Source organism: Typopeltis vanoorti, chromosome 13 (genome assembly GCF_054136105.1).
Source record: "Typopeltis vanoorti isolate ZY-2024b chromosome 13, IOZ_Tvanoo_1.0, whole genome shotgun sequence".
In the NCBI taxonomy this organism is placed as follows: Eukaryota; Metazoa; Arthropoda; class Arachnida; order Uropygi; family Thelyphonidae; genus Typopeltis; species Typopeltis vanoorti.
This window is the reverse complement of record NC_143561.1, coordinates 94,067,939-94,080,530: the sequence shown is the minus strand read 5'-3', so window position 1 is coordinate 94,080,530 and position 12,592 is coordinate 94,067,939. Positions and strand designations below refer to the sequence as shown.

At 33.5% G+C, this 12,592-nt stretch overlaps 1 protein-coding gene across 1 annotated transcript in view; it reads left to right on the top strand.

Moving 5' to 3' along the window:
- Positions 1 to 3,267: 3,267 nt before the first annotated feature.
- The window catches only part of LOC150100377 (calcitonin gene-related peptide type 1 receptor-like), a 30,741-nt gene continuing 21,416 nt past the window's right edge, over positions 3,268 to 12,592 (top strand). The window contains exon 1 of the mRNA XM_090402564.1: positions 3,268 to 3,400. The gene's annotated coding sequence lies outside the window, so the exon portion shown is untranslated. The remainder of the gene's footprint in view (positions 3,401 to 12,592) is intronic.

The window sequence follows — 12,592 nt, the reverse complement described above, 5'->3', positions numbered from 1 at the left end:
GTATGTTTTTTATTATATATTGTTTTTTTTCTAAAATAAATTTTAATCAGTAATGTTACTCGTTAAATGTATTATCTTGAGCAATGATTATTTTGAGTCAGTTCCATTTTCGCTAATCTTCCCTATTGTAGTTAATTTTAAATCTAGGAGTAATACAAAACTTATGTTTCAAATATTCTAAATATACAGTATTTATATATATAAAAAAAGATAATATTTGATATGAAAAAAGTTATAAAATATAATGAAATAGAAAAAAATATTTAAAATATTTGAAAATTTAAAACATTTCAAAGTAGAGTAATGAAGAATATAAATGCACCTTACATTTATTATCATAAATCTTTTATAGTTACTACACAAATAATTATAGAGGGGGAGGTTAATAGGGCGAGGGAGGATTAATACCCATGGTATTAATCCTCCCTCGTAATGAATGGCAGTGCTGTAGCCAGTGAAGTTCTAACTGAGGCTCGGCTATTGCTGTTACCCTCCTGCCATGATCAGAGCTTTAATTTAATAGCTCAATAACACCTTATCCCTACACTGTCCTCTACAGATAACGTAATTCTCCCTCGTAATGAATGGCAATGCTGTAGCCAATGAAGTTCTAACTGAGGCTCGGCTATTGCTGTTACCCTCCTGCCATGATCAGAGCTTTAATTGCTCAATAACACCTTATCCCTACACTGTCCTCTACAGATAACGGGGAAGATGAAAAGCATTCTTGCTTCGCCCCTTTAAGCCAGTCCTTATAAGGATTAATATTGCGTACGATTTAGTGTAGCATTTTCAGTGAATCCACGAATTATATACCTTCATAGTATATATCACAATCCGCAAAATACCGCACTTAATCATTTACCATACTCGAATCACAAGGATTAATAACGTGTGATTGTGTTTGTTACATAGGATATTGATGTCAATATTTGTTTTTCAAAGGTTGGCGGCTTCTAGTTTTGATATTTCTCAAAGAAAATAAACCAACTTATCCGGGAAAGGAGAGAATAATATCATAAAGCAAAGGATCCCGCAGATAAACAAGCAGTTAATATAGCAACGAACAAGGTTACAGTACGCACTAAAAGATCACCTAAACCAACTTTGTAACAACAAGATACAGCTCCTAAACATAGAGGACCAGTCAATATGGAAAGTTATGAGATTTGAAAGCTCAGTACACTCCCTCCAATCAAAGGTGAATATGGAATAGTCTATAAAGATGAAAAAAAAAAATGAAGTTTTTGCAGATAGCGTGGAAAAACAATGAAGCCTAAATTTTGCTCAAGTAGACTTAAAATTCATAAGAAAATCCACACTGAATTGCGCAAAATAATTTAGAACGCCAAACACAAATCCAACAACAAACCCATATCATCAGCAGAAATATACCAAACCATAAGAAAGCTCAATACCAAGAAGGCCTTGGGACCGGACGGAATCACAAACAAGGCGCTCAAGCTGCTCCCACACAAAGACATTATGCATCTATTGGCCATCACCGATGCCATCCTACGGCTAAATCACTATCCACAACGGTGGAAATTCACAGACTTCTTCCTAATTCTTAAACCAGGAAATAATACATCATTGAATGCATTAGCCAATGATATGAACTTGATGTGCCAGCAGAACCAAGTATATGAAGATTATGCCAGCACTCTGGCACAATCTTCCTGGACATAGCTCAGGTATTCAACAGAATCTGGCATTATGGATTAATTTTCAAGCTACACCAAGTATGAATTCCATTACCACTAGTTCTACTCATGAAGTCATATCTAAACAACAGAAAATTTAGGATTAAAATAAACTAAATTAGATCTACTGAAAGAAGAATCACGGCTGGAGTCCCCCCAAGGCTCTCTACTGTTTCCCTTACTCTTTTCCATATACATGCCAGATCTTCCCATGTTGTCCCATCCATCGTCGCCCTCAATGCCGACTAGACGATCATCACAGCCAGATTCCTCCGATCACAACTGGCCATAAACAAGCTGTAGATAGCAATCAACGTATTAGAGAAATGGTACAGCAAATTGCGCATCTCAATCAACCCAGATAAACGCTCCGCAGTACTATTCACCAAACGACATACAACCATACGAATGTTTGGAAAAACCATCCCTTGGCACAAATCAGCCAAAAATCTAGTAGTTCAGCTTGATAAAAGCTTAAACTTCAAACGCACATCGATAGTGTGTGTCTACTAAAGCCAACCAAACCATAGCACAGCTATATCCACTCCTGAATAGGAACAGCATCTAAACAACAAACTTCTCCTCTACAAATCAGTGATAAGACCTCAACTAACGTACACCTCACCGACCTGGGAACGCACGACTAAAAGAAACTCTACAGTCGATCCAGAACAAATGCCTAAGAATGCCGCTAAACGCTCCTTGGTTCATTAGAAACCTTCAGACACCGAGACGCTAAGCTAGAAGACATCAAGACCAAAATGATAGGCATCGCAGAAAAATTCTTCCCAGTCACAGATAACCACCAAAATCTGATAATACGACAAGCAGCTGACTATAAGCTATCAGACTGCTCCAAGCATAGAAGATCGGAATCCTTCATCACAAAAGAAAGCCGAAACAATGCAAAATGCTCACAAAAAGCAAGTAAAGCCCGCACTAAAACCCCACCCAAAAACGAGAACTCAGATAAAGGGATAAGAAGTCAAGGACTCAGTCCATAACTCAAAGAAGTTATTGTAATATATAAAGCGAAAATGTGCTGATGTGAGGAATAACTTGATGAAGTTTGTTCACCACTTCAAGATATACGAGAAGAAATCACATAAAAATTGTATTTTATTTTGTTGCATGACGAACAAGTCTCTAAAGATTATTTATTATGGAATAAATAAATATGAAAAATAGTTTTTAAGAATTTCTCCAACTCACTGTCTCCAACTCCTTACACTTAACACGGAAATTTAGATTTATCGCGAAAACACAGAAGGTCAACAGGTTTATTTGTTCGGATGTGTTAAATGTAAAAAGGAACAAAGATATTCCAGATGATATAAAACGAAAAAGGACTTCCATACATTTTTTTTTAAATTTTATCTAATAACTAGCTTTTTGTACTTCAAGAAGTTTATTCACACAACTTCCTCTTCTACTCTTTATCAGAACTGATGGCGCTAAATTTATCTGTTCGTCAACAGAATTGTTTTATAGCTTTTGAAGTGCTATCAGCTGATAGCAGTTAAATCTGCAAAAGATTATCTTCTCATGAGTACAGACAGCAATGCATCACTTGACGTGCTAAGGCAATCTGTCATTTCTGTGTGAAAGAGCAAACACAGAACGAAAGAAAAGTACATTGGACTGTTTTAATAGAAGATACGAGTGAAGTTCAGTTGAAAGAAGTAAACAAATACAAGGTAAGAAACCATAAAAGGTTGGCATTTGCACTTTATATTTATTTATTCGTGATATCAGAATGATAATTTATAAATTTAAGGCAGCCATTAGAATCCGCAGTTGCTGATAGAACAACATCATTACGAGAAATTCAGTACAGTATTTGTAATTTCAAATTTAAAAATCAGTTTTAAAAAAGGGCCTGAGAGGCTTCAGCTTTCATGAAATCGTATTATTCGAAACTTTGAAAGAGTCGAAGACAAATATTATTTGTTTATTTGGTATAAAATAATAATTTAAAAAAATAACTAAACAATTCCAGTTCCTTTCCTCTAAAATTCCAGATTTTCGACGAATATACAGAAGAATTACATGAAAATATAAAAAATAATTCCTAGGTCATATTGTTATAGAATAAAATAAATAAATACGTATATATCTAAAGGTTTATGCCATATTTTCTGAAAAATATTTTCAAGTATATTTAGAAGCTTTGAATAAAATGTACCATACCAAATGAATAAACGAAATCTGAGAAGAGGTCACCAAATCTCGAATGAAAAATATTTTCAAGTATATTTATTTAGAAGCTTTGAAATAAAATGTACCATACCAAATGAATAAATGAAATCTAAGAAGAGGTCACCAAATCTCGAATATTATAAAACCCCACTTATTAGTGTGATTTAGCTTTATATAAAACTTTTTAAGGTGTTTTACAAATTTATATAATTTTCTAAATATTTTTAGGATTTTTGTTTTTTTTTTCAAAATATAAATAATATATAAATTTTTAAACTATTTTTTAGAGAAATAAAGTATTTTATTTTCATATTATGTAAATATATTTAGAAACACACATAAAGTGTTCATCGGTTAAAATAAAGTCTCTTTGATTAAATAAATCCCATTGTTAATTTTCAGTTTGTTCTGTTTTTCACTGTACTAAATTACTTCAAACGAAAGCAACAAAATACAATATGTTTGTTAAATTTTTAAAAAATATTTCTTCTAAAGATTTCCAGTTTTGAAACTCTCTAATTTGAGTATTCAACTTTGTGAGAGTATTTTTCGTGATTCATTATCTAATTACGAAATTCTTTTGATATTACTTATCATTTAACATTTGACAATAGCGCCACCAAGTAGCGGAAATAATACGTCAAATGTGGATTTATTGTGTTGTAACTAATTGTTTCCCCAGTTTCACACTTATTGCGTTGATTGTGAGGGATTTCTTTTATCGATTTTTATCTTTTAGGTATGAGATAATGTTTATATTTAGGTTAAAAACATTCAACATTACTAAATTTTAGACTTAATGTGAGAAATCTACTGATATTAACAAAATTGATACTAGTGGTGCAAACATTTTCTTTTCTTCTTGAAATACAGATTGTAATTCAAAATCGTAACAATAAATTCAAATAAAATAATGCAAATTTCTATGAGAACACATAGAGTATATTCCATGCATATCCATCTCATATTCAGGAGTATGAGATGGATATGCATGGTCTGAAGATTTCGTGGCTCAGATCGAAGTAATTTCTTTGGCGTTACCCAATCCAAGAACAAATAATCTGAAGTGGAACTTGTTCTCTGAACTCAATTATCTCGTCAGGCCTCATCTTTACTTCTACTTTTCATGATCGTATGAAGAATGAAAGCCAAGTAGAAGACTATTGATTATTAAACCACTTATCGCTTTCCGCTGACCCTTTTTGTCTTCGAAAATGCTTAATATAATTTGAAGACGATATCGAGGGCTTGTCTTATCTGTATACACAATAGATTTAGTTTCGCTTATTGGCGAGTACCAAACTATATTAATAAGCGAGTGCTTTTGTGGACAGAGCATGCGAAACTTGATGTAGATGTCAGGGATAAATGTGAAGACCAAAGTAAATATTGTTATTTCAGGAAAGCTAATTAACACTGGCAATGGCTTTCCTGTAGCGATGTGAGAAATTTATCTGTGACTGTTTGATATCAAAAGCGCGAGAGAGAGAGTTGTTATTGTTCTGTTGTGTAGTTTGTTTGTGTTTGCAAATATATTTTTAGTGGAAATTTCGGGATTTTCCTTTCCTAATGCGGATTTAAACCACCAAATTTCGTAGTTCGAGAACTCAGTTTAGTACACTTTGCCTTATTAAAAATTATTGCATCATCAAAAGGTGAAAAGCAACCTTTAAAAACAACAAACAACAACAACAAAAAAAAAAACTTTGGAAATCACGAGTTGAAAATTCATTAAAACAGCAGCCTTATTGGGTGATTCGCAATCGCTAGAGGATCACTCAAACAGATGAGTGATCCTCTCAAAATACGTACATTTCTGAAGACAAGACAGAGAAATTGCTAACAACATATTTTGCCAGATTTTGATCAACACCAAATATCGATTCAGATATTCCTTGGAATTACATGCAGTGCAAAATTGTCAATTATACTCGAATCCTGAAATATTCTGTTGCTTCAGAGAAATACATCACTAACATCAACAAGGCTAATAATACTTAAGATTCAAAACATAAAACGAGAACTTAAAAAAAAATAGAATATGAACGCCAGAACATCTTTTCTTAAATAAAAAATAATTAAATATATAAAAATGACTTTAAAATCAGAATATAAGGATTAGACTACACAATATAACAAAAATGGTTCAAAATTTATAATATAGAATAAAAACTTAAATTTCAGCCCCCCCCCTCCATTAAAATACCAAGAATAGGAAATGATGCCATCTGTGTTTTCATCCGAAATTTTCCTCGAGTAAGTTATCTTTCTGATGTAAAAACCCCATAAAATAAGCTATCATCACTATCTCATATATCCTTTCATCAATTGATTTTTTTTTGTTTACTTTCCACAGATAATTAAGTTGATGGACGGTAAATATCAACATGTTTGGTCTTAACAGTGCCAGCAGAAATTGCATGAATACCGTTTCATGTAATAAACTGAGATAAATAAGAGAGCAGTACACTTAATATATATACCGCTAAATATATACCACTAGACTCCAATCATCTAAGAAAGTTACCAGTAAAAGACATGCAGTTTCTATTTATCTTTTATTTTATGTAAATTTCCATCCATGAAACGTTTTTATGAACCTATCGCACATAGAACCATGGGTGGGCTAAGGATTATTTCTATTTTTATAAATTTTATGCATTTTTTACACAGTCCAGAAACCCTCCTGTCTAAATTTAATAAATCCAATAAATTTAATAAAATAAAATTATATGAAATAAATCCACTAATGCCTTTTGCTCTTCAGCAGGAATAGGCGAAGCCATTTGATCCTAAACTATGCGTCGTATTTAATTTAATAAATAGGATACTTTTATGTTCTTCTGGGTAAGCAGGTAAAGTTCCTGCTATACATCAACAGTCATATTCCTAGTGTTCGTTACATTGACTTCAAACTAGGGCTTGGCCACCGGATTAGATACAAACTTCAAAACACTTAGACATGTTTCAGTCGATTTTGTTAGAAATGGACTGCGAGCAGACTCTTCCTAGAAAAAGCGACCAGTATGTGCTGGATCCACAGTATACACCTGTGTTAAGATTCTTCCAGTCCTGTGTGGCCTTCATTTTGTCCAACCCGCATTCATCACCAGATATAATCTTCATTTCTTGTGGACAACCCATGAAACTAATATGGAAACACCAAAATTAAGAAAGAAAAAAACACTTAACACCCTATAACTTCTAGTGCAATCTGTCATGTTGATGGTTTGTGGTTTGCTAAAGTTTAACCATGATTTCTTGCCATCTTTTAAGTAAGAACTTTTTTGTGTGATTTCTAACCATGAAAATTTGTAAACTTTTCACGCATTAGTAAAGTGAGTGGATTAAAGTTAGTTAATCGTACACTATAGACCTAAATATTGTATTTTCCAAGTCACTTTTAGCTTCAAATAAGTAGGGTAGAGATCTAACACCAGGTGATAAAAATAATCTATTACCTAAAGACACTGAAAACCATCAATATAATATGGTGGAGTTTAAATCCAAGCCTGTAAGTTATAGAATGAAAAAGCAATATATTTGTACTACCAAGCTAGTGAAACTAAGTTCAATATTAAGTTTGACATTGAAATTTGTCCATTCCTATTTTTTTAGGTTGTTGTAATGCATTTAAGAAAACGTACAACTTCCCAGGTAAAAATGTTTCTTTTTGCATAGGTTTTTAGATTCTCTGTTAGTATCAAGTATCAAGCAAGCGTACTTTCATTGCATTTGTGAATAAAAAATGTTCAAAAGAACTAATAACGATGTTACAAAATCAGAATTCAACAAATGTTATAATCAACTTGAGGAATTAATTTAAACTTATAAAATTAATCGACAAGATTTCTTCAGTTTAAAGTAACATATTTTATTATAAGTTATGCAAAATTAATCTAAAATATCAATATTTTTAATAATCGTATATAAATAAAATTTAAATGATTAAAATTATTTTAATAAATGTATAATTTAATAAAGATTTCAAATTTCATAGTTTTAACAAAAATTTTTCAAATCGTTTATTTAACTGAAATAAGTCAAAATACAATTTATTCTAACTGTCCTAACTAATTTTGTTTTATTTTAACTAAAGCCATCGAACTTCAAATCCATTAATGTTTCAATTTCAAAAAAAAAAAAAAGGACCAAAATGTTACTCGTTTCCCCCCCCCTCCCCAAAATGGGTGAAGCAAGAATGTTTTTCATATTCCCCGTTCTGTAGAAGAAAATGTATGGATGGGGTAATATAGGGCTATAAGCTCTGATCATGGCATGAGGGTAACAGCAATAGCCGACCCTCAGTTAAACCTTCATCGGCTACAGCAATTGTCATCCATTACCCTCCAAGGGTACCCATTTTAGTCACCTCATACGACATGCATGGGCTACAGTGGGGCTATTCTTACCACACGGGGATGTTACTCGTATTTTCCACACATCTATTTAATGTAATTCCATCATAAGAATTATTAAAAGGTGTTCTAAAACTCTCTGAGTAATAACTTTAATTTAAAATTTTTGAATTCAAAATAGATTGAAAATGGCAAATATTTTTACAGAAAAAATGTGTTTATAATTTTAATAAAAATTCTAAATTAACGTTAGCAAATACTTGAGTTTAACTCTGTTAATGAGCATTTCTTTTGGTTAGAGTGGATCACGTTAATGCTCAACGTTTGACATCGTTAACCTTTCAGTTCATTACAGCATTGTTTATATGAGTTCGCATACAGTCTATCGATGGACTGATAACCATGAAACGCGATAAGTGTATGATAACTCACGATGCGCTTTATTTTTTGTCATATTGCACAATTTCTAACAAACACCTCTTCTAACACTTAAAACAACATTCCCCCCCCCCTTTTTTTTACGTTTTTTTCTTAGATTACATATTTTACATATTACATATATTACATATATATTACAGTCTACTTAAATATTTAAAAATGTATATAATTTAATTTGTATGAGATACTAGGCACTGAATTCATGTTTTTTTGTTTTTTTTATTTTTATTATTATAAATAGAGAAAAGTGTTTTGACATGGAAAACTTAACTAAAAAAAAAAACTTTCTGAAGACAGGTTCTTCGAATATAAAAAAAATTGATAAACTCTTCGAGTAAGAACTTTGGCAAGGCAGAAGAGAACTGTCAGCCAAATGACTTCGTAGTCATAAATCAGAAATGCCACGTTGTATCATCCTTCACACACTTGGTGCAGTTAATCCATTATTATTTTTTTAATCAGAAATATCCTTGTAGCCGAGGATCGTCATTGTCAAGAAATAACGTCAACAGATTATTTCGTAAGGGAAGAAGAAGAAAAAAAAAAACGTTGAAATTCTGTTGTTGATTAGCTGATTGTCACATGCATATTCCTGTATCTCGTTAAGACTCCTGACGGCCAAATCTGTAACTACAAACAAAAGTGATATTGCTACAATATATTTCGCATCTTCAAATATACATATATATTACACCCAAGGTAAAAAACTTTCTACATCTTTCTCTCATCCAGAGATTTTTATTAAGAAGATCAAGCACCTTTTGTCTACTTGTACATAAGATATACAGGTAACCCTCGTATAACGCGGTACTTATACAACGCGGTTTCGATATAACGCGGTCTACCAATTGTAGTAACCATTTATCTTTTGATTTGTTTTTCACCACCTGCGACATAAAAATCTAATTTTATCTTTGTTAAATTTTCGTGTACCCGTATCGCGCATGTATTTATAAGTAGCGAATTTATATTAGGGCAAATACCCTTTAGCACATACATGTACGTGAATTGTTTGTCGTATAAATGTTTATGGTTGAAATTTATCTTCGTTTTCTGCCAGGAAAGCACATTAAAAGTCATAAGTGTGTGTTAATCTCAAGCTGAGCACTTTATTTTCCGGTGAGTTACATACACTATGTAATGCTTTTTTTTAATGTAAATATCTTATATTAATAGTTCTGGCCCCTTAGAGAGCTTTTGTGATATGGTTGAAAACGAAATTAGTGAATTAATTGATGGGGAATAATGAGGAGGAACTCTACAATTAATAGAAGACGTCGAACCAAATGGCGGAGAAAGTTCTGCCGAAGATTATGATTGTGATGAATCCGTTAAAGAATTCAGTTTAAAGAAATTAGCAGAAGGATTGGACTTGGCAAGAAAGTTAGGAAGTAATTTTACGGATAATGATCCTCAATGGAGCGCTCCGGAAAATTCACGAGACAATTGGATATTTATTTAGTTCCATATTATGAACTTAATAAAAAAAATTGCAGCATAGTGGAAAACAAAGTCTTATTACTGACTTCTTGATGACTAAACCAGCCGAAGTATGCAATGAGAATTATAGAAATGATGTCCAAGAGATTTTCAAGTGATGATGAGCTCCAGTCACTCGTAAATAAAGAACATCTACGAACTGTTATTTTTGAAGAGAGTGATGACGATTAAAATATGCGCTTTATTTTATTTTGCCTAAAACATTTATGCATCATGTGCAGTGAAGTTTACATACAATTTGTAATTTTTGTAAGTTTATATTATGTATTTGTTTTATAATTTATGTTTTCTTAACTTACATGAATTACCTGAATTAAATAAAAATATTTTTTTTTGTTGGATATATCATTGTTGTTTATATAATTGAAAAAAAAAAACGATTTCGGAACATAACCCTACTTTTTCTATGTGATCTGAGTCTCGCATAACGCGATTTCTATAACTCGGTATTTCTATAGAACTAACATCCGAGTTATACGATGGTTACCTGTATATGATTTCTGCATTACTACAACCTTGGTATTTCTCCCGGGTCTGGCTCCCACGGATGTGCTTTTGCGCAGAAGTGTTCCTTTCCTTGAGGTTGGACGCCTCGGTGGTGGATAGCAATGCTGTAGCCAATGAAGTTTACTAGACACGGCTGTTGCTGCTACCCAGGTAGAGGGGTAATGAATGGCAATGCTGTAGCCCATGAAGCTAACTGAGGCACGGCTGTTGCTGTTACCCCTCGGATGAAATATGAATGGCTCTGCTCGGTGGTGGGGGTAAACCTGTGTGGATAACCCAACCCTGGGGGTTTGCTCTACCCCGTAGGGGTAGAGCGAACGCTGAGAGTTCTCGGTGACAGGGTGATCTGGGGGATCTCACGAGTTTTTGGAGAGCTAACCCCGCACACTTAATACATGGAAACCGGTCTGGGTAGTGACACTTCCCATTATGTATTGTATTATACATGCCTTGAAAGGGGGATGTGCTTTGCATTATGGGATACATACTAAGGCAAGTGATATGAAGTCATTAGCCACTATATACAATTAGCTTGTATTAGCAAAATTTCTTAAAATAGCTCTGTATCGGTAAATTTTATGTAGTATGTTAGCTTATACAATATAATATAAAAGCAATTTTACAATATATATGCAGTATAAATAAGCTAAACCATTAAAATTTTAACATTTCTTTTTATTGATAACTTCTGAGTATATTATCTGCAGACAATCCCTTGTGGTGGACGGGATAAGAATAGCCCCACTGTAGTCTATGAATGTCGTACGAGGTGACTAAAATGGGAACCCAGGGAGGGTAATGGATGGCAATGCTGTAGCCAATGAAGTTTTAACTGAGGTTCGACTATTGCTGTTACCCTCCTGCCATGATCAGAACTTATAGCACTATATTACTCCATCCATTCATTTTCTTCTACAGATGACGGGGAATATGAAAAGCTTCCTTGCTTCACCCTTCTAGATATTTTTTTTAAATATCTGCAAACAGTAAGTTTGATGAGATTATTGGAGGAATTCGGCTTGGACTTTTGACGAGATCAAGGTGTTATTTTAGATTGAGTAGATTGAGCCTGATTAGATTTCATGCAAGGTTTTTCGGGAATCTCACATTGCACTGGCGCTGACACAGCATGATTCCTACTGTACCCTCCCCTCTCTGCATGAAAAATGCACGAGGTCTGATGGCCGTGTAGACCCCACCCGAAATGAGGACCAGTGTGGATTTATGGTTTTTTAGGCAGGTAGGCTTTCATCCTGTGGCCATGTTATTCTCGACACTCCTTCCCCATTAATTAGGGTATTTTAGACTTCAGTATTGATTTGCTGGTAGACACATTTGTGTGTCTACGGGACTTTGCTGGAAGATCGTAAGATCTTCGGGATTTTTGTCAGTAGACCCTCTAAAGTCTACAGGATTATCTACACACACCGTAATATTCTCCAACAATATACGGTGAACAAAAATGGAAAACATAAAAGACGTCAATGAAGCCATTCAAAATCTAAACAGAGATCTGACACTTCACGTTCTTAAATTTACCTTAAAGAAATTTGAGGCAGAATATCTACACTCAGGTTAACGACACCGGAGAAGGTGATGTGGACACTGAAGGGAACTTCACGTCTGTCCCACTACCAAAGATTCCCCGACAATATGATTGTTCTCAGGAGAAACATTCAAACAAATGGCGAAGAACATCTGAAGATCATATGGAAGAGGTTGTAGTAACACATGATACCCATGACAGAAAATAAAAGGTCCGTCCAGTTATCCTCCGAGACAAAGAGAAGTGGACCTAAGTCTCAAAGTCCCTAGGAGAACAAAACATCAACTTCTCCAGGGCATGAAATACTGATGAGGGTGTAAAGATTCATTGTGCTACTGTTT